Below are 21454 nucleotides of genomic sequence, written 5' to 3'. Positions count from 1 at the left end.
TCCGGTCAATCGCTACCAAAACCTCTAGACACAGGAACAGCTTTTTTTCCTCAAGCGGTAGCCAGACTTAATGCTGAACCACGTTAGAGCTGCTAGGACTGAAAGTAATCAGCACAGAACTAAACATGAACAATTCTCACATTGCTTACTGCCACTATACTTATAATGTCCTTGACTTGTAATATACACACTGTCTGTCCTTGTATTGTCTTTGTTTGTGTTTGTTAAGCAACTGCCAAGACAAATTCCTTGTAGGTGCAAACTTACTTGGCGAAAATAAATTGATTCTGATTCTGATTCTATACAGTGGCGTAGCAGTGGGGGGTGCAGAGGTTGCAACTACATCGGGAGCCTTGGGCCAGAGGTGCCCCGAGGGGCCCTCCCTCCATCGCAGTAGTAGCTCTTTATTGGTCCTGTGCTGGTAATAATCACTTCTATAGAGGCTTTAAAATAGTAGTAATCACTAACAAATTGTTCCCCATCCCCTTCTTACACCTCTGACACTGTGGTTGTCTTTGGCAGGTTTTGGTGCGCGGCGCCGTATGAATGTTATACATAGAGTGCTTTGGGGACCCCATGTACAACTTGCACCGGGGTCCATTGCTCCTTAACTACGCCACTGCCTCCATATATACTTTGATATTGCTAATAGTTAAAGGAAATCTGAAGTGAAAATGAATTGTATGCGTAGTACAGCCAAGGAATAGAACTTTAGTAGCACAGATATGAGTCTCATATTGTTTCCAGTACAGGAAGGGTTAAGAAACTTTACTTGTTATCTATGCAAAAGAGCTTCTCTGAGCTCTCTGACCAGTTCCGTTGGCTACAGTGCTATTTTCTGAAGCACTTATACTTCAAAGAAACAGTGACAGGCAGCTTCAGATAAGATTTTTTTACTGCAAGGAAGTTTAAAAGTTCAATAAACACTCACATTACTTTTATGAAAAGGAATCCCATAACAGTCTATGGGAACGTTGGATACACATGGCCATTCATTACAGTGCCCTTTTGCCATCCTAATTACCTGGAGGTAAAGAAGCATCACAATGTATATCTCAGGGACAACAGACATGTCTAAATGCTGCTTAAGAGCAAACAATCAGTGATTTGAGTTTTTTTAGGCATTCAGGAGGCATAGCTTTAGTGGTAATACTTGCCCTGCCTCTCAATCCTTTAAACTCCTCCCCCTGGCATGTGGTTAAATTTAAGGGTCCTTTCACACTGCGCACATTGTGATACCATTCGGGGAAGCATACAGTATAATAAAAGTATGCTTCGCTGCCACTGTTCTCTGGTAAACTCACAACATGCTGTGCGTTATTCCGATGATACCTGACACCCTGCAGCCTATGTGAACGTACAATGGAAATATTATTGCATCACATTGGGATGCAATGAAATTGTCCATCGTGACGGAATTCAGTGTGAAAGGACCCTAAAGCTTCTGTAGAGCCCACATGATCACAAGATGATCCTTCTCTAAAGCGACATATGCTACCCCCTTGGTGAGTAACTTCCTTCTCAGTTAGAAGATGAGATTACTTTCCTCTGACTGGTCCACTTAATTTATGAACACACCAAAGCCACTCGTGAGGAGGAAGCATCTGCAGTAGTAATTGCTGGTAGAAATCCGGCACCTGTTGTACAGAAGAAATGGCCAAGGCCTCCTTCAAATCTAGGAAGACCTCCTCACTCTTAGATGTCCATTTTGCCATTAGGCTATTTTTTTTATTCAGGTCAGGTCATTCAGGGGCTTAGCCAGGTCACTATAGTTTGTCACAAAATCCCTGTGGTAAAAGGCTGTCTCTAGAATTTGAAACAATATGGCCAGCTTTTTGATCTGAGAGGTAGTCCAAGCTGTGGTAGCTTCAGCCTTCTCAATCTCAGGTCGTATGTCACCTCCTCATACCTGACCCATTCCCAAATACTGTACTTCAATAATGCCTATTTGACACTTGCTTGGCTATCAGATGAAGCTTGTCCAGGGCCTGTTACGTGTGTTTGAGGTGTTCTTTCTGTAAAAGGCTGAATGTGGCAATGTCATCCCGGACAACTTTATCCTTTTCAGTGTGTCATTTATGGCTTTCTGAAAGGTGGCTGGTATAGCCTTTATTCCAAATGGCACTGCAAGCTGAATCTTTCCTGGCTTCCCTATAAAAGTGTTATGTGTCACCATCACTAGCTGAGCTCTCTGCATGGGTGAGAGTTCGGAGATGATGTTGAGGTTTCTTGTTCCGCATGTCACCTAAAAAAATCTATCAGCCTGTAATGATCTGGTCAGCTGCCTGTGCAGGCAGGCAGCTTTTTGACCATTGTTTAGGTTTGCATGCTGCAGGACTCTGGAAAGGAGAGCTTCTGTCAGTTTTGCAGCTTGTGCTTGCTGAGGAATTTGCATACGTTGTCATGCAAATTGCCTGGCCACATTCATTGGAGGCGTGTACTATAAGTACTATGTGTTTCCCACAATGCTTGGCTGGTCATAAGGATTCCTTCCTGTGAAACACTCCTGGAGGAGTATCAGCCTTAGGCCCCGTTCACACTGCACGCGTTTCCAGCCGCGTTTTGGAAACGCGTGCAGGTGGCCGACACGCACGACATCAGACATTACATAGAGTGCAATGTCTGATGTTCACACTGCATGCGTTCCGGACCTGTGCGGTCCGGGAACGCATGCTGCATGCATTTTTTGTAAAAACGCATGGCTGTCCCATTCACTTTTCAGTGATGGGATCAGCCACGCAACGCATACGAATGCGGATGGCGTGCGTTCGTATGCGTTGCGGTCCGCATGCGTTGCGGTCTGCGTTCTGCAGTCTGAACGGGGCCTTACTCTTTGTTTGAAGTTCAGCTTAGAGTAATTTCTGAAACTGCGCTAGGCAGGTTCCCCTAGTGCAGTTAGGATTGCTTATCTGTTTTGTTTGTTCTGTTGCGATTGTCCTGTCCCAGCGGTGGTCGACAGGAAATCGTTCTGATCTCTGTTCTTGGAGTATAGCTGGTGCAGCGGTTGCTACCAGCTATCTCTTCTGATCTGTCTCACTTGGATCGCACTAGCATCTTGCGCTAGCGCTGTGGATCCTTCTGTTCTGTCTCCTTAGATCGCGCTAGCCACTTTCCGCTAGTGCTGTGGATCCTTCTGTTCTGCTACTCTGTACCTGGATCGCGCTAGCCACTTTCACTAGTGCTGTGGATCCTTCTGTTCTGCTACTCTGTCTGCCTGGATCGCACTCGCCTAGCGCTAGTGCTGTGGATCCTTCTGTTCTGCTACTCTGTACCTGGATCGCACTAGCATCCTGCGCTAGTACTGTGGATCCTTCTGTTATTTCTTCCTGGATCGCGCTAGCCACTTTCGCTAGTGCTGTGGATCCTATCTCTCGCTTGTCCCTGTTTTCGTGTGTCGGTCTTGTCTGCTACGAACGCTTGCTGGAGGATCGGTGAGGTAACCATTAAGCAAGCGCTCGCGTCCTCTGTTTCATGTTTGTCTGTCAGTGGTTAGTTAGGCGTGCTTGTCTCTATTGTGCTTATCACGTGGAGACCGCGCATGAACGTGTGCACTGTTGCGAATGAGTGCGGTGTTCGCGTTCAGTTAGCGTTTGTTATTTTCTGTATCTCCTCATTGTATGATTTGCTGTGCCTTTGCTATCCTCGTATTCTGTTCTGATCTGCCTTGTGTCACTTTTGGCAATCGCCTTTCTTGCGGTTGCGTTTCTGTTTCGTATCTGCTGTTGTGTGTGTGCTGTCTCGGGGTGGCGACTAGATTGGCGCACACACATACAACCTGTCCCTTTGCTCGTTCTTATTCGCAATCGCTTCTCTTGCGATTGCGTTCTGCGCTTCGTACAATTCCTGTCTGGCATTTGTGGAGGTACAGAGGATTGGTTCCTCTGCACTCCTCAGCGCCATCTGCCGACAGGAATTTCCCTCTACGGGTGCGTAGCACCTTTTGCTGGGTTCCTGCAATTATACGCTTGTGGAGGATTTCCGCCGTATCAGCGCACGCGTTGTGCGCCGATCACGGAGAAAGTTCCACAATCGTTACAGTATGACCAGCCCAACCAAAATTCCCAGTGTAGAGGGAATTTTCGATTTGTACGATTTTGTCGAGTATGGCTCTAGTACCTTTAAGAGATTAAAAAATCTTGAACCTGAGTCAGCAGACGAGTTTTTGTCTGAGTGCACTAAACTTTTGGCGAACCCTGAATTCCAATGCACCCCAGTGTCTACCTGGGCCTCCCAAATGGTCTACATTCTGTTGGGGGGCGAAATGTCAATGTGGGCTTATGATGTGTTAGATCATACCACTCTGAGTCAAAGACCCCTGGAATTCTTGGCCTTTTTAATTCACATAGCAAGGAAATGAGCAGCGCTACTTAAAAACAGACCAGTGCCTACCTGCAAAAGAGTGCAAGCCCCACTCGTGGGGTCGAATACACACCGAGCATACACATGACCTGTCTACCACTAGAGGAGGATGTTGGTTTCTATTAACAGCTTGCATGCAACCTATTAAGTACTCGTCCCTCCCACTGCGAAGTCAATCCTCCATTCAATCCTCCTTCTTCGCAGTGGGAGGGACGAGTACTTAATAGGTTGCATGCAAGCTGTTAATGGAAACCAACATCCTCCTCTAGTGGTAGACAGGTCATGTGTATGCTCGGTGTGTATTCGACCCCACGAGTGGGGCTTGCACTCTTTTGCAGGTAGGCACTGGTCTGTTTTTAAGTAGCGCTGCTCATTTCCTTGCTATGTACTAATGTAATTCGTTTCTGGTCAGCTGCTCCCACTTAATAGCCATGCTTTTGGTGTATATGCAGAGCTTCTGTTTGGGTTCAAGGTGCGTTTGTAGTTCCTGGGGGGGCTCAGCGCATCTCTGATGGAGGCCATTCGGAGGCGGCCTGGTGTTGCGCTGATCCACCTTTTGCGCTTTTTAATTCACAATTGGCTGAGATTACCTCAATTACCATACCCCCTTAAAGAGTTGTTGTCAGCAGCTCAATCAGCTGTTCCATCTACTCTTTCATCCAAAAAGCAGCCATCCAGAGCTGCTAAGTCTAAACGTAAAAGATCTAGGAAGACTTCTCAGCGGAAAAATCCATTGCCCATAGCAACTACAAATAAAGAAATTAGTTCTGTAAACTCTGAAGTAGGGAAAGCACTTGAATGTGATGATTTCAGAGAGACTTCTCAGTCTCAGGGTTCGTTGCCCCAATCCAAAGCTTATGTGGATCCTAGTATAGGTAGGATCGCACACTATATTACAGTAGTTAAAAAATCTGTTCTTGTTCCTGATCTCCACCCATATGGAGATTTTCTGGATATTGGCCTGTTTGAACCCCCATTTGCGTCCTGGGATGTTGGGGCCTTGCTGGAGGAATTTGATTTTGATTGGAAAGCCTTTTGCGATTTTTACATCGCAAAAAGCGAAGATGTCTTGAATGCTTGTCTCGATTCTATGTACCTTCCGATTGATTCCGATGAATGTGACAAGGATGATGTGGATCTGGTGATCTATGTATGGCAAACCATTTTAGAAGAGTTGCACACACACCAACCGATTGATTCCAATAAAAAGACATCGGTCTCGGATGATTGTTCCTGCCTTTCTGGGGTAAAGCATGTGAGTCTTGACTTTGTGTAATCTGAAATGAATGAGTGTGCCGCTATGGTTGATTTCTGTGCGAATCCTGAAGGATTCGCTCCTGACAGTGTGCAGTTTGATCTGTGCGATCTGATGCCTGTTTCTCGGATGTTCCTGCAGATTGTGATCGGCATGAGTCTGCCGGTTTCCTCAAGGATGTGTGGGGTCCTTTGCCATTTAGAAACAGATCTTTGAGATCTTCCGTCTGTGACCCTGCTATGGGGAAAATTTCTCGACTATGCAGCATCAAAAGTAAAATTAATATGCCTAATAAAGTTTATCCTGTTGATGTTGCTATTTCTTCTGCAGATGAGTCTCTGTCTCACCCTGTTCACACCTGTAAGGGCCCGTTGCCTGGTGACAGTTGCCCCAGTGTTTCTGTCCTGAACACCTTACAGTCTGCACCGCAGATCGTGGAGGTTTGCGCTATGGAAGCATCAGTTTCACAACCTAAGGTGATTTTTGATTCGCAGGTTTTGCGTTCTGACTCCTCGGATTCGACATTGTTAGCCGAATCTAAGAGTTAGAAAGCGCTTCGGTTTTGCGAATCTGATGCTGAACCTTATTTGCCTTGTTCAGAGATGCTTTCTCTGAACCTGCCCTGTACCATGAATGAAAACATGTTTTCCTTTCACACTGACGTTTGTGAGCCCCTTTCTTGCTTTGAGGGAAGTGCTGATTCTGCACCCTGTACTCTGGATGAGTCAATGTGGCCTTGCTTAGAATCCCCTGCAGTGTCCCTAGAGGCTCGTCTAGGTATTGCCACTATACTCACCTGTTTTTCTGCAGTTTTGGAGTTACAAGCTAGTTTGACTGCCACACATAATTCTGGGTACAGTGAGAATGAAGTTAGGGAGTTAGTGTGTGTTCCAGTAAATATTCCTGTACATCCCGCTAATTATGATGAAGTTCAGTCTCAGGTTATGGTGGAACCATTCCTGGGACATCTGCCCTGCCTGCAGGAGGTATTTAATGTTCAGCTCTGTAACATGGATAGTTCAGAATCCTTCTTAGAAAACCTGGAAAATGATGTTCCTGAGGACTTGTTTGATGTTCTGGAGGTCTATGAGCTCCTCCCAAAGGGTGCAGAACTTGTAGGAGATGTCTCCTGCCCCCCAAGTCCTTCTGAGGTGTTGTCCTCTTCCGTAGGCATTGCTGCCTTGCTGGCTACCTTTTCAGCTCTGGTGGAGTTTCAGTCATGGGTAGTCAATGATGAATTTCTGTCAGATACCATTACAATCATTGAGATCTCTAAGCCTGAGACCGAGTCTTCTTTTGAAATACCAGTACCTGTGACCTCTACTCGTGAGGATTTTCTGCCCGGTCCTAGTTTTGGTCTGGTCGTGCCGGACTCTGAGGTTGGCAGTTCCCCGACATGTCCTGAGGTTTCTCCTGTGCTGGTGTACCCCAGTGTGCTCTGTGACCCAGAAAGCCCAAGTGTGCCTCGGTTACCAGCGTATTCAGATGCTTCCTCGGTGGATACATGTTCTGATTTAGCCTGCCTGCTTGCATGCCCAGAAGTGGTCTCTGAAAGTCCTGATCTTGATGGGTGTCCTGCTAATTCTGAATCTGGAACTGTCATAGGTTCCATGGGGGTGCTTGGTAGCTCTCCATGTGGGCCTGGTGAGCGTTCTGGCTTCTTGGAATCTCTGCGGAGCTTCAAGGCGTTCTGGGAGATTCCGAGAGAAGTTTTGCTTGGTACCCTGAATACGATCAACAGCGGCTTTTGTTTTGAAAGAGACACTTCAAACAGGTTTTGTGGCAGATTTGGTATTTTCGGACGCTCCTTGGAAGGTGGTGGGTATTGTCTGGAGGGTGTCGATGGCTTCTTCTCTGGTATCCACAGTCCTGATGGGTGTTACACTGAGACTTGTAGTGCTGATGGGCATGTTTCGGTGGCTTCTGTTTCCGATGAGGTCGGTTTCGGGTGGAATGACTCTGGAATTGGACCTTGTCGGGCTGTCCAGACCTTCATGAGTCTTCGCTTGGAGTCTTTTGCTAATAGCAGTTTTGAGGGTCGTCTGGAATTCGACCCTGGAGGGGGGGGGGGGGGGGTACTGTAATGATCTGCTGAGCTGCCTGTGCAGGCAGGCAGCTTTTTGACCATTGTTTAGGTTTGCATGCTGCAGGACTCTGGAAAGGAGAGCTTCTGTCAGTTTTGCAGCTTGTGCTTGCTGAGGAATTTGCATACGTTGTCATGCAAATTGCCTGGCCACATTCATTGGAGGCGTGTACTATAAGTACTATGTGTTTCCCACAATGCTTGGCTGGTCATAAGGATCCCTTCCTGTGAAACACTCCTGGAGGAGTGTCAGCCTTACTCTTTGTTTGAAGTTCAGCTTAGAGTAATTTCTGAAACTGCGCTAGGCAGGTTCCCCTAGTGCAGTTAGGATTGCTTATCTGTTTTGTTTGTTCTGTTGCGATTGTCCTGTCCCAGCGGTGGTCGACAGGAAATCGTTCTGATCTCTGTTCTTGGAGTATAGCTGGTGCAGCGGTTGCTACCAGCTATCTCTTCTGATCTGTCTCACTTGGATCGCACTAGCATCTTGCGCTAGCGCTGTGGATCCTTCTTTTCTGTCTCCTTGGATCGCGCTAGCCGCTTTCCGCTAGTGCTGTGGATCCTTCTGTTCTGCTACTCTGTACCTGGATCGCGCTAGCCACTTTCACTAGTGCTGTGGTTCCTTCTGTTCTGCTACTCTGTCTGCCTGGATCGCACTCGCCTAGCGCTAGTGCTGTGGATCCTTCTGTTCTGCTACTCTGTCTGCCTGGATCGCACTCACCTAGCGCTAGTGCTGTGGATCCTTCTGTTCTGCTACTCTGTACCTGGATCGCACTAGCATCCTGCTCTAGTACTGTGGATCCTTCTGTTATGTCTTCCTGGATCGCGCTAGCCACTTTCGCTAGTGCTGTGGATCCTATCTCTCGCTTGTCCCTGTTTTCGTGTGTCTGTCTTGTCTGCTACGAACGCTTGCTGGAGGCTCGGTGAGGTAACCGTTAAGCAAGCGCTCGCATCCTCTGTTTCATGTTTGTCTGTCAGTGGTTAGTTAGGCGTGCTTGTCTCTATTGTGCTTATCACGTGGAGACCGCGCATGAACGCGTGCACTGTTGCGAATGAGTGCGGTGTTCGCGTTCAGTTAGCGTTTGTTATTTTCCGTATCTCCTCATTGTATGATTTGCTGTGCCTTTGCTATCCTCGTATTCTGTTCTGATCTGCCTTGTGTCACTTTTGGCAATCGCCTTTCTTGCGGTTGCGTTTCTGTTTCATATCTGCTGTTGTGTGTGCGCTGTCGCGGGGTGGCAACTAGATTGGCGCACACACATACAACCTGTCCCTTTGCTCGTTCTCATTCGCAATCGCTTCTCTTGCGATTGCGTTCTGTGCTTCGTACAATTCCTGTCTGGCATTTGTGGAGGTACAGACAGGAGGTACAGAAATTCCTGCCGACAGGAATTTCCCTCTACGAGTGCGTAGCACCTTTTGCTGGGTTCCTGCAATTATACACTTGTGGAGGATTTCCGCCGTATCAGCGCACGCGTTGTGCGCCGATCACGGAGAAAGTTCCACAATCGTTACACAGCCCCTTTCTGCTCAGGATGAATCACATAGGTTGTTATTTTGTGGCATACCTTAAACATGTTCACATGAAAGTCTTTCTGTCTCCTACCTCCTTATCAAAAACTTATGACAAATGTGACATCATTCTGTGATTTAGTAAGGACCTTCCAATGATGCCTGCAGATTGCTTTGCTGCATGGTATCTACCACATACATTTTTTGACCCACATTTTCAACCACTCCCGGACCCTGCATTTGTTCGAACACTTTTGTATGGACCATAACCTCTTCTAACCAATGTCTCCATTTAATCTTGCAACGTGAAGAAGTAATCAACAACAGAAACTCTGCACCATCTACGGTACTTTATCCTCCCATGTCTCATGGGTTAGGTGTAAGGGTTTTTTCATAGTTAGTTTTGTTGAAAAAAGACATGCATCCATCAAGTTCAACCAAAATAGATCAATGGGCAGTGGGCTTTTGAGGGTTACGATCTGCATGGTGGGACAAATATTGTTCCCAGTTCTTCCCCTATGACTGTAAAATGTCCTCAATATTTGTTTCAAAGTACCATTGCAACTTTTATATTGACAAATCACAGACACAGCTTAAAAACGGCTGACATGTTTTGGATCATAACTTTCAGGCTGGATTCACAATGTAAACCGGTAGCAGCCATGTGGTGCGCTGCTTCCGCCGCACAGCATCGCTCTGCCAAAAACAGGCCTTCGGGGAATATTGCGTTACTACGAGGCCTTCCTCATCTGGCGTTGGGCCAAGCAGGAAGTGATGTACACTTCCTGCTTTGGGGTATGGGGAAGTGCACAGGCGTATTGTAAAAATACACTTCCGTGCATGCTTGCTGCAACGTCGCATCGTTAATTCATTAAATATCCCCGCGTTACCATAGACTACCATGAATTCCGGGTGGATGCAGATCGCTGCAGCTCGCCGCAGAAGATGTGCGTTAACGTAGTACAATGAGCTCCCTTTTGACCACTTCCTGTGGCCAGTACTTCATATTTCCATGTACCTTTCCATTGTAAACCTTGTATTCCATTCCCTTTACTGGAGGCCTCTGACTGAGGTGCTTCATATCTGGTCCATATTTTCTTCATTCTTTAGGAAGTGTTAAAAGATGTCATTATCCAATTTTCCAGCTTTGTCTCCAACATAAAAAAATCATGCGTAATCAGAACAAAACTTACTTCAAACAGCTGTTCCTGAGCAAAGAAAGGCCTCAAAGGCCCTATCAAAACTTTACAAATGACAGCTGGCCACAGAATCAGTAACAAATAGTAAAATTAAAAACAAGAGGGAGATTTGAGTCGGAGATTAATATTAGCAATCTAGCCTAGAAAAGAACTGTTAGGTACATTTGGTAGCCACAGAACATACCAGCTGCTTGATCCAGTATAAATCCTTGATGAAATGTTATTTGGCCTCCTGTTTTGAGCACCAGTTTTGGCACCACTTGCCATCGGAGTGTTGGCGGTGTGTGCAGGTGGCAGAGAACTATGGTCATATATTGGTGGTCTTGCCGTCTTCTCCAGGAACTCTGGAAGGAAATTGAGGCAGTCCTGAATCGGGCTGCATTAGAGGGCTTCACATTAAAGGACCATATTACCCTTCTTGGTGTAGAAATCACTTAACCATTAATCCGGATCTCCTTTAGATTTGCTGTTTGGCAGCTATAAAAAATAATAATTAGGGAAGAGAAGCAGTCACGAATGCTGAGGAGCGGAGAAACAGCTGTTCAGAACTTCTAGAAACTGAAATTAATTACCCGGTCCCTGTCGATGCTGGGAATATATTAAAAATATTTGGGATAGAATAAAAATTAACTATAAGTAAAACTAGCCATGCTTGATTTGAAGCAAGTCATCTTTTCCTCTCTCCTCCATTCCTACTTTTATTTCTCCTTTTTCCCTCCTTTTTCCCCTCCTTTTCCCCTCCTTTTAGCTGGATAGTGTACTGGTGAAGGACTCTGCCTTAGACACAGGAGACCTGGGTTCAAGTCTCGGCTCTTCCTGTTCAGTAAGCCAGCACCTATTCCGTAAGGAGTCCTTGGGCTAGACTTCATAACACTGCTACTGCCTACTGAGCGTGCCCTATTGGCTGCAGCTCTGGCGCTCCCATCCCCAGTTAATGTGAACCTTTTCTTGAGAAACATGCCAGCAAGTGTAGCCATCTCCAGTGAAGGTGGGGTACTCCACTAGGATGATGCCTTTTGTGTTGACCAGGTTAGGGGTTATAGTTGCCCTTGATGATCAGCTGTGGTTTGCTAAAGTTGCAATAGATGTTGAACAAAGAAGAAGGGTTGTTAGACAGCGACCTAGGTTAAGTCATCTGCTTCTGCTAAGGTGGTGGTCGGGTTTCTGGGCTTGCTACCATTAGAACACATGCAGGTTGGCTGCTTGGTACCAAAAGCCCCAGATACTGGTCTCTTGGAGACCTCACAAGGGTAAGGGGGATTTCACTGGTATTATCCCTCCCTCTGGCCACTAGGGGAGGGGGGGGGGCACTTGCAGCTGTTTTAGGTGTCTGATTCAGGCACTTTTGAAGCCTGCAGGATAGCTATTAGGAATTGGCATTGATTTGAAGGGAAGAAATATGGCAGTTTCCATTTTCTTGTCACTACAGGGTCATTTTAGAAAATAAGATAAAAAATGGACAATGGTATGGGCACTGTTGCTATCTGTCGCTATATAAAAAAAGCGCTGTCTTTTGTCCTTATTTATCAACTCCATATGATATGAGTGCTGCTTGCAACTTAGCTGGCCATAGCAACTCACGGCACTTACATTGTTCTCAGACGTGACGCAGATTCCAAATACCGGTATTTATAATGCATGGGGTCGCACTGTGTATGTGCAAAATTGCATGTAGTCATGCATCCCATTACCACGCTGAATTGCAATGAATGGTTGGAAACATCATGTGACAGTGGAGTCTATGCACTTCTAATGTCACACCCACATTAGTGAAAGCTCAACCTGCAATGCACAAGTAGGTATGTGGTCTAAGAATGTTTTCTCAGAGGTTAAAGAGCAACTCTTTAACCTCCGCCAGGTATTAAATACAGATATTTTACTATAGCTAAACCTATCTAAGCCTACTCTCACACAGAACACCCTCCCCCAATGCCTAACCCTATCCTGGCCCCCCCCCCTGCACAAACACCCCACCTGTCGCCTAACCTTACCCCCCCTCCTATGCCTAACTTATTTTCGGGTGGTGACGTAGGTAGTGGCAATGGGGGGGGGTTTAGTAACTTGGGCACCTGTGGCGCTAGTCCCAGCGCCTGCTATTTAAAAGTGTGAGAGGAGCCCCCCCCCCCCGGCCATTGTCATGCCCCTGGACACAGACATTGTTTGTAGGCAGGGTTAGCAATCTGCAGGAAGTTCCTGTGTGTGCATGTGTGTATGGGAGGGGGTTGGGAGAAACTACATACCCACACTCACTACATAAAACTACATGAACAGTAACACTTCAGGGAGACAAGATTCCTTAGTTCTAGCTAGAACATTCAGAGATTCAGCTTAACAATTTGTTTAACACCAAAAAGTGCATTATTAGTAAAATCATATGTTAGCAGCCAGGATAATGTTTTACAAAAAGACAGACCAGTATATTAGCATGTACTAATGAATCATTTCATATACAGTTTTCGGGGGTTTTCATTTTCTTAGAAAACCCTTACGTGTATTTGGGAGGGCAACTTGACCTACCCATGAAGTGGACCATCAAGCTCCTGCCCCCATCACTTGGAAATATTATTATAAATAATTTATATTGTGCCATCATCCTCTTTAATGCTACACAGACTGTCCTGATGTAGCCCCAGACACTGCCTCACTTGCATATGGAGCAACAGGAGGTGGGCGGAGGAGCAGGCTGGCCCCACTCCTTTCCCACAGCCTTCCTCATCACATCTCATAAAACCTGGAACCCCAAAATTGGTAGCCAGTGGTGTCCTCAATTTTAGGTAGCCAGAGGTGTCCCTAGTATTAGTTAGCTAGAGGAAGCCCCCGGTATAGGTGGCTAGAGGTTCCCCCAATATTTATATAGAGAGATGCCTCCCCTCCCACACACTATTAGGAAATTAGAGTTGTCCCTACTCTTAGGTAGCTATAGATGCCACAGTATTAGGTAGCAATTGGTAGTCCCCCGGTACAGGTAGCCAGATGTGGCCCTGCAGTATAGGTAGCCAGAGGTAGCCCCCAGTATAGATAGCCAGGTATAGTCCTGCAGTACAGGTAGCCACCCAGTACAGGTAGCCAGATGTAGCCCTGCAGTATAGGTAGCCAGAGGTAGCCCCCAGTATAGGTAGCCAGGTATAGTCCTGCAGTACAGGTAGCCACCCAGTATAGGTAGCCAGATGTGGCCCTGCAGTATAGGTAGCCAGAGGTAGCCCCCAGTATAGGTAGCCAGGTATAGTCCTGCAGTACAGGTAGCCACCCAGTATAGGTGGCCAGATGTAGCCCTGCAGTATAGGTAGCCAAAGGGAACCCCCAGTATACAGAGTTGCTTCCCATGCATAATGGAGCAGAGGGGAGAAGGAACTTATCTCTCCAGGTTCTTGTGATGATTCACCTTCCTTCACAGACCTTGTCTCTAAGACCTGAGTGGTGTCTCTCATCATGTAACGTGATGAGAGAGGCTGCTGGAGCCATTGAGATGGGACACCTGGAAGGAAGGGGGGGTCACTGGAGAGGGGAGTTACTTCTCCCCTCTTTGCTCATCATTCTGCACTTCAGGCAACTTGCCGCAGGTCTCCAAGAGGGCTACCTTATGTCTCCATGAGGCCCGTGACGTACCATCTAACCACTGTCCACTGAGACCAGGCCTCCTTGGCTATGGGACCCATAGCAGCAGCAACAGCAGCTATGGCTGCTATGGTGATCTCTACATCACTGTTTTTATGCAATCTTTTCCTTAAGCAGAGGAAAATGAATGGTTTGCTAATGATTACCACTATTCAAAATATAAAGGCAATTATTAATACCAATACAGCACCAATAAAGAGCTCATGCAGTTACTGGAAGAGGCCCCATGCTGGGCACTCTGGTCCAGGGACCTGATGTGATCATATGTTCGCATCTCCTATTGCCGCGATCTATGTAGGTTCCCTCCTAGAGAAACTGTGCTTTATCGCTGCTATGTACCTGGTTTGGAGAACATTCTGCTGAAGGAGAAAGGAGCTGTTGCTATAGCCACCAAGCAGATTCCATGTATAATTTTTCTATTGCAAGTTACATAATGAAAGCTACAACCTGTCTGGCTGCTAAGGGCAACTGCATAGTTTTCCACTTCTCCAGGGTTCATAAGCCTGTCCAATCAGTGGCGTAACTACAGGGGGGCAGCCCTTGCAACTGCAGGGGGGCCCAGAGGTGGGGAGCCCTGCCCCTGACTACTAACCTTCCCTCCCTCCAATACTAAACATCAAGTGTTTTTGTGGCTACACATGTTATGGGTGTGAAGATCCCGATGGCTACACTTGTTTTATGACCTTTTCAAGGCAACAAGCAATGATATGTGCAGAGTACGGTAACCCATAGCAACTAACCATTCACTATCCTCCCTTGAGCTGGGTAACCTAAGCTGTTGAAAGGTGAATCTGGTTGCTATGGGTTACTGCATGCATACCACTGCTCTCTCCCACAGCTTATTAATTCAGCCCATGCATGCAATTAATAATTCGTCTTTAGACATCACTTCACGCCGACTGACGAAAATTAAATAGGTAGCTAAAGAAATTATACTTTATTAACTCTACTGAGAAACCAGTGCCAGCGAGGCTGGGGCACTGTGCAATTAGCTGCTTTTTACCAGGGAATTTAACCCCCAGCCCCCCTTCCCATTTTCACAGCTGCCTCAGTTGAAATCAGTGTATTGTAAATGAAGCAATTTGTCAAATCCCTTGCTAACGTGCAATTAAAATCTCGCACGCAGTTTTTCTAAAGCCCCCAAGTGAGACGCTTAGAGCAGAAGCATATTAGCTGCTCGCCCCTCCAAGACCACACAAGGTTTCCTGGTTCTTCCACACCCCCAGAACAGAAGCTCCTTCAGTGCATCAGATTATTAATTCCCCTCCCCAGCATAACCTGCCCATTGTACCTCTTTTATCCCTATTGCCCTATGGCAGACTCATTATTCCAGAGCTGTAAATAAACCTGCGCAGGGGGTCTTTCGTTGTCAGCCTTCCCTTCTCTGCTAGTACTGTGAGTGCTTCATACCACCAAGATGTCAGGTAAGTTGGCACCTACCTACTCCTAATCCCTCACTCTGCAGAACATTCCTCTGTTTAGATGTATGCTATTAGACTGCTAGATACTGTAGAATATCACTCTACTATCATTCACCGCCAGAGCAGAGCATCAGTTCCTCCCACCTCTTCCACCGGCCAACTCAGAACATTTTTCAGTTATCACCATAAAACATTAGATACTACAAACCACTGCTCTATTATCACCTTTACTATGTACACTGCAGAGCACTACCCCGATTTCACCTCCACTGCCAAGTTCACTGCACCACCAGAGGTGTAGTTAGGGTTTGCAGCACCCTCACAGTACTGCGCCGGGGACACATGTTCCCCCTGCCCACCCATAGCTATGCCTCTGTGCTTCACCCCCAATAGTAATCACTGCAGAGCATTGCTGTGTTGTTGTCACTCCAACCACCAGCTCCTTCAGATCATTGCTCCATTTTCACCCCTACTACTAAATGCTGCTCTGGAATAAGCCCAACACCCTTTTCTGCAGACCATTGTTATTTTATAATCTTTATAATGCCACCCCCACCACCAGAGGTCATAGCTAGAGATTATGGGGCCCTCAGACCTAGGCACTCAAGAGCAATGCCACCTGCTACTATCACATAATATATGTGGTAAGTTGACTGGCTAATGTACATTCCTATGTAATGTACACTGCAAACAGTCTATGAGCCCTGAGATAAAGTTAGAGCTTCGAGAAAAACAGGAAAATACATAGTGAACACATTACCGCTTGGACTCCCTTTGCTTCAGGGCCCCATAGCAGTTGCTATGGCTTTTGCTATGCCCCTGCCCACCACCAGTCATTGTAGAACATTGCTCCACTACCACCTCTTTCACCAGATGCAGCCAGAGCCGGTTCTCTCTTGAAGCAAGGTGAAACATTTGCATTGGCGCAGAGATTACAGGGCATATTTGTACTGTGTTTACACTAACAGCATGCAGTCCGAGTAGGAGAAGAAGCGAGAGCAGAGCGAGCAAGGTAAAGAGCTCAGCAATGGGGAAAAGCAGCTTGTTGTGCTGTGTGAGGAGTCTGACAGTGAGTAAGGAGGGGGAAGGCAGGGGAGCAGCAGTGTTTTTTTGACTTGCACAGCAGAAGGGAGGAGGTGACACTGCTGTCCTGACTCAGGAGGAATGGAGTGGCTGAGGGTGATCAGTTTGTTTGTCACAGACTCACAGCCAGCCAGTGTGCTATTGTGTTGAGCTGCAGCATGTCATGTGAGAACGTTAAATGAAGCAAAGTAAATTGTCGGTTGCTGTGTGATGATTCCAAATCGGAGTTTGTGTGCAGGGGGGCATCCTCACAAGTTTGCCTCAGGCAGCAAAATGTCTAGAACCGGCCCTGGATGCATTGAACATTGCTCCCCTACCACCACCATCACCAGATGCAGAACATTGCTCCCCTACCACCACCATCACCAGATGCAGAACATTGCTCCACTACCACCACCATCACCAGATGCAGAACATTGATCCACTACCACCTCCATCACCAGATGCAGAACATTGCTCCATTACCACCTCCATCACCAGATGCAGAACATTTCTCCATTACCACCTCCATCACCAGATGCAGAACATTGCTCCACTACCACCTCCATCACCAGATGCAGAACATTGCTCCCTTACCAAGTACATCACCAGATACATAACAAAACTACACTACCACCTTTATCACCAGATACAGAACATTGCTCCACTACCACCACCAGATGCAGAACATTGCTCCCCTACCACCACCATCACCAGATGCAGAACATTGCGCAACTACCACTACCATCACCAGATGCAGAACATTGCTCCCCTACCACCACCATCACCAGATGCAGAACATTGCTCCCCTACCACCACCATCACCAGATGCAGAACATTGCGCAACTACCACTACCATCACCAGATGCAGAACATTGCTCCCCTACCACCACCATCACCAGATGCAGAACATTGCTCCCCTACCACCACCATCACCAGATGCAGAACATTGCGCAACTACCACCAAAATCACCAGATGCAGAATATTGCTCCACTACCACCACCAGATGCAGAACATTGCTCCCCTAACACCACCATAACCAGATGCAGAACATTGCGCAACTACCACCACCATCACCAGATGCAGAACATTGCGCAACTACCACCACCATCACCAGATGCAGAACATTGCTCCACTACCACCACCAGATGCAGAACATTGCTCCCCTACCACCACCATCACCAGATGCAGAACATTGCGCAACTACCACCAAAATCACCAGATGCAGAATATTGCTCCACTACCACCACCAGATGCAGAACATTGCTCCCCTACCACCACCATCACCAGATGCAGAACATTGCGCAACTACCACCACTATCACCAGATGCAGAATATTGCTCCACTACCACCACCAGATGCAGAACATTGCACAACTACCACCACCATCACCAGATGCAGAGCATTGCGCAACTACCACCACCATCACCAGATGCAGAACATTGCGCAACTACCACCACCATCACCAGATGCAGAACATTGCTCCACTACCACCACCAGATGCAGAACATTGCTCCCCTACCACCACCATCACCAGATGCAGAACATTGCTCCCCTACCACCACCATCACCAGATGCAGAACATTGCGCAACTACCACTACCATCACCAGATGCAGAACATTGCTCCCCTACCACCACCATCACCAGATGCAGAACATTGCTCCCCTACCACCACCACCACCAGATGCAGAACATTGCTCCCCTACCACCACCATCACCAGATGCAGAACATTGCGCAACTACCACCAAAATCACCAGATGCAGAATATTGCTCCACTACCACCACCAGATGCAGAACATTGCTCCCCTACCACCACCATCACCAGATGCAGAACATTGCGCAACTACCACCACTATCACCAGATGCAGAATATTGCTCCACTACCACCACCAGATGCAGAACATTGCACAACTACCACCACCATCACCAGATGCAGAGCATTGCGCAACTACCACCACCATCACCAGATGCAGAACATTGCGCAACTACCACCACCATCACCAGATGCAGAACATTGCTCCACTACCACCACCAGATGCAGAACATTGCTCCCCTACCACCACCATCACCAGATGCAGAACATTGCTCCCCTACCACCACCATCACCAGATGCAGAACATTGCGCAACTACCACTACCATCACCAGATGCAGAACATTGCTCCCCTACCACCACCATCACCAGATGCAGAACATTGCTCCCCTACCACCACCATCACCAGATGCAGAACATTGCGCAACTACCACCAAAATCACCAGATGCAGAATATTGCTCCACTACCACCACCAGATGCAGAACATTGCTCCCCTAACACCACCATAACCAGATGCAGAACATTGCGCAACTACCACCACCATCACCAGATGCAGAACATTGCGCAACTACCACCACCATCACCAGATGCAGAACATTGCTCCACTACCACCACCAGATGCAGAACATTGCTCCCCTACCACCACCATCACCAGATGCAGAACATTGCGCAACTACCACCAAAATCACCAGATGCAGAATATTGCTCCACTACCACCACCAGATGCAGAACATTGCTCCCCTACCACCACCATCACCAGATGCAGAACATTGCGCAACTACCACCACTATCACCAGATGCAGAATATTGCTCCACTACCACCACCAGATGCAGAACATTGCACAACTACCACCACCATCACCAGATGCAGAGCATTGCGCAACTACCACCACCATCACCAGATGCAGAACATTGCGCAACTACCACCACCATCACCAGATGCAGAACATTGCTCCACTACCACCACCAGATGCAGAACATTGCTCCCCTACCACCACCATCACCAGATGCAGAACATTGCGCAACTACCACCAAAATCACCAGATGCAGAATATTGCTCCACTACCACCACCAGATGCAGAACATTGCTCCCCTACCACCACCATCACCAGATGCAGAACATTGCGCAACTACCACCAAAATCACCAGATGCAGAACATTGCTCCCCTACCACTACCACCACCAGATGCAGAACATTGCGCCACTGCCACCACCAGATGCAGAACATTGCTCCCCTACCACCCCCATCACCAGATGCAGAACATTGCGCAACTACCACCACCAGATGCAGAACATTGCGCAACTACCACCACCTAATGCAGAACATTGCTCCACTACTACCTCTATCACCAGATGCAGAACATTGCTCCCCTACCACCACCATCACCAGATAGAATGTAGCAGATTGCACCGTCACTTTCCTCTAATAAGGACCACCAAGTTATTGAAGTTTACCATGCTGCCAAGAAAGACATGCAGCCCATCTTTCCACTCTCAGCAGCATCAGCAGGCGATAATAACTCATAGCTGAAATAACTGAAATAATGAGATGTCGGCCCACTTATAAATCTACCAGCAGAACCTTCTCCCCCACAGCAGGTGAAAGCTCTCTACAGAATATCTCCTCAACACCATCTCTATCGCTTTCTGCAGAACATCGCGCTTATACAACCTGGTGCTAACAGACTTGCAGAATCCTGCTCCTTATTAACTTATCCTACAGCTCATTCTCTCTCTCTGTCTCCAGCTCATATTTCATTTTCTCCGGTCTAAGACTCTTAATTATGTAGTGTTCGTCATCATCATTCTGACATCTCAATTATTTACAACAAGAAGACGCCGCAGAACTGTCTGGTGTCATCTTTAAGGTGGCCAATAATGATACAATTTGCCAAATGATCGATCGCAATTCTGCTTATTAACGATCGGAAATAATTGTTTGGAACCGCTAATGGACAAAAATCTCCTAACCAATCCGATCAGGTTGACGGGATCGAACCAAAATTTGGATCGATTTCATTAATCTGATCGGATTGGTTAGGAGATTTTTGTCCATTGCTGGTCCCAAACGATCATTTCCGATCGTTCATAAGAAGAATTGTTCCTAATCGATCGTTAGGCAAATTGTATCATTAGTGGCCACATTAATATTCCTGGACTTTACCTGTTGCTATTCAGTAGTATCAGTGGTGTGGAAGTACAAATCGCAGCATGCCTTCATTTATATACATCCTAGTGGATGCTGCTGGGAGTTTTAGTTCATCAGCTTCACGCCCACCACTTGGCTATTCTTGTTTGAAGGCGTGCAGCGCATTGTTTTATGAACTTGCACCCACCTCCCCCTGTCCGTAAAGGAACTTATCTGGCACTTGCAGACTATTACTCCTTCCAGTTCCTTGCAGTACATCACTGCCTCCACCCTCTTCCCTAAATAGCAATCCCCCCATCCTCCACACTTGCAGAGCATTGCGTACTCCCCCTCATGTATGCAGATTATCAACCAGTTCCCATCAATTGCTCAGCAGAGCAGCTCTTGTAATTAGTTTTTTATTAGTTTCGAATCTTTGTTTTTTGCAGAATTCAATGCTTTTCATTTCGCCATGTAAAGTTACATAAAACAGAGAAACAATCGCAAGCACACCTCCTTGAGAAATACCATTGTCAACTATTTCAGTCCTTCCTATTTAATACAATAAAAACAAACATACAATCATCCTTAACAATCTATCACCACTGCTGTAATATTTTCTGACTTCAAAATAACAATATATATATATATATATATGAAATATGGTTGCTACCGGTTACTGCCCTTTGCACATGCAATGCATAATTCATTTCTTCCTAAGCATCCATCAAATCTATTTTTGCCACCGATGCCCCCCTGGCGAACCGGGCAAAGTGTTTGCCACTCACCTGCTCCCATTTAACGCCTGTCAGTTAGAGGCCAGACCTGTAGCTCAGAGGATTCGATTATCCACTGACAGCTGAGTCTGGTAGCCAAACTGGCAAGCAATGAAGGGCTGGAATAGAATTCATTCTCCCCTCTGATTGGCCACAGAAAAAGGCAGTATTTACATAAAACTCTATCTGACTCCCACACACTTTGCTGCTGTTCTCCTCCCTCATACAGCCA

At 46.8% G+C, this 21454-nt stretch overlaps 1 protein-coding gene across 4 annotated transcripts in view; it reads right to left on the bottom strand.

Annotated features, from left to right (window-relative positions):
• The window catches only part of LOC137562902 (leucine zipper putative tumor suppressor 1-like), a 116046-nt gene that overhangs the window by 59998 nt on the left and 34594 nt on the right, over positions 1-21454 (bottom strand). Inside the window, exon 1 of one of the 4 annotated variants that reach the window (XM_068274712.1) lies at positions 21235-21277. The exons of the other annotated variants lie outside the window; for them this stretch is intronic. The gene's annotated coding sequence lies outside the window, so the exon portion shown is untranslated. Of the gene's footprint in view, positions 1-21234; positions 21278-21454 lie in introns of those variants that run through there. 4 annotated transcript variants of the gene reach the window in all.

The sequence above is a fragment of the Hyperolius riggenbachi genome, chromosome 3 (assembly GCF_040937935.1).
Source record: "Hyperolius riggenbachi isolate aHypRig1 chromosome 3, aHypRig1.pri, whole genome shotgun sequence".
NCBI classification, from domain to species: domain Eukaryota; kingdom Metazoa; phylum Chordata; class Amphibia; order Anura; family Hyperoliidae; genus Hyperolius; species Hyperolius riggenbachi.
The sequence above is the reverse complement of the archived record's forward strand: the minus strand, read 5'-3'. Positions and strand labels throughout refer to the sequence as shown.